Source organism: Mesitornis unicolor, unplaced genomic scaffold, assembly GCF_000695765.1.
Source record: "Mesitornis unicolor isolate BGI_N332 unplaced genomic scaffold, ASM69576v1 scaffold6003, whole genome shotgun sequence".
In the NCBI taxonomy this organism is placed as follows: Eukaryota; Metazoa; Chordata; class Aves; order Mesitornithiformes; family Mesitornithidae; genus Mesitornis; species Mesitornis unicolor.
Genome location: NW_010173965.1, coordinates 20,677 through 22,750, shown reverse-complemented (window position 1 = coordinate 22,750; position 2,074 = coordinate 20,677).

Below are 2,074 nucleotides of genomic sequence, written 5' to 3'. Positions count from 1 at the left end.
ATCCTATCACTACCTGCACTTGTTAAAAAGTCGCTCTCCATCTTTCTTGTAGGCCCCCTTCAGGTACTGGAAGGCCACTATAAGGTCTCTCCGGAGCCTTCTGTTCTCCAAGCTGAACCACCCCAACTCTCTCAGCCTGTCTTCTTAGGAGACGTGCCAAGTGAGGTGTTGATAATGCATTTTAAAAAAAATAAGGAAAAAAATAAGGAGGTAAAATTAAGCTCAGATATTTCTAAAACAGAAGTTAGGAATAGTCACAGAAATTACTCACTGAGGGATTTTGAACTGTTAATCAAGATACCAAATTCTACCATTGGAAAGGACCTTTCCATATAAGGAAGGTTCAACACACGTGTCCTACCTTGAGTTATAGGTGAGGCTTCCTTAAATTTAGATTTAGTCAAACACATTTTTATATTTCATTCCAACATTAAGTCAGCTGCAGAAACTTTCGCACACCTCTAAAACAATTTGAAGGTTGCCAAATAATCCAGGTCATGCTTTTATGCCATGACCTTCATAGTATAGCAAATAGTAAGTCACACACCACCAGTTCTCTTGTGTAAAAGATCTGAGATAAACCAGAGCCTGAGGACAGCAAGGGGGTTTTTTTGCCAGCATGATAACATGCCTCAGGCCACTGACACTTTGTAGAGCCACTTCATCTGCTTGTTCAAGCTGCTGCCCTCTCCAGTCACTGGATGATAATCATGAGTCACAGTAATCTTGATTAAATTATCAGATGAGATTGAGAGGCTGCTAGGCAGCTAGAGATTGAGGCCCTTTTCGGTTTATCTGACACTTTTTCTCTCCTAGACTAAAATTTTATGGGACAAATTAGCCAAAAATTTCTCCCAGTGTTGGTATTAAAAGCAAGAGTGATTTGCCAGCCATGAAGAGCATCAATCCTTGACCAAGAAAAGGCACTGTTTATAGGACTCTTTCATTAAAAGACCAAGGGTTTTGCTGCTGCCCTCCTGGGTGTGTAAATTCTCTTGGGAATTCACAACTTTGGAAACAACTCCTTAAAGAGGAGACACACTCATAAACACAACTAGTTTCAGCAAGTTAAGTGTAAGCTTGAGTGGTTTTCCCCAACTTATTACATATATAAACATATAGATAAGTAGGCATAGATATAGATATAGATATAGATATAGATATAGATATAGATATAGATATAGATATAGATATTTATGTCTTGGAATATATAATTTATCTCTTGGCAGGAATTAAAAAGAACTGGTGTAAGAAATAGAAATTCAAGGATTAGGAGATAGCTCAGGCTTTTGGAGAAGTGTTACAAATGCTATTGGGGAGGAAGGGAAATCTATTCAGGAACTCTTCTGCTGCAATTTGTTTTAACATTATTTGGGATATCCTGTTCTTTAAAAACCCAGAGACTTAGATCCAGGCATCTGAGAGAGTCACAACTGCATTTCTCTTTTATTGCTCTTAAAAAAGCAAAACAGTACTAGTATCTGTCGTCAGATCTAGGGAATTATTTCCTATCTATCCATAGAAAATATAAACCTTCCTTCAGGAAGTTAATATCTGTTATTAGTGACCTTTGTGTCAAAGCAAAAGCAGAGCCCTAACACTATCTTTATCCATTTTACTCTTCTGTACTTTCTAGAAGGCGTTTTGTGTCTGCTGAGCATTCTGAATTGTAAATTATTGATTAAAAGCTAGTTTCACCTTCTTGCTTTTGAGTGAAGTTTTTGAACGACTCCAAAACATCAGCATGGCGAGCTGAAGCCTTCCTCTTAGTGAACAGAATATGCTTAATTTAATTAATTTATCAATTATGCCCTGAGTGTTGTATTGGGTTTTCTGTGAGGGGTTTTTGGTTGTGTCTTTGATAATGGGGGAAGGGCTATGGAGATGGCCCTTTAAGAAGCTACCTGAAAAGTTCCCCCTTTTCCTTTGTCAGACCCACCTCTGACCAGGGCCAAGCCAATCAGCGCCCCTGTGAATTCATGGATTTAAGGGCGGTGCAGGGCATGCCTCACTCTCTAACACCGGTCCTGACCAGCACGGCCCCAGGTGCGGATGGCACACCCTGGCCTTGTCC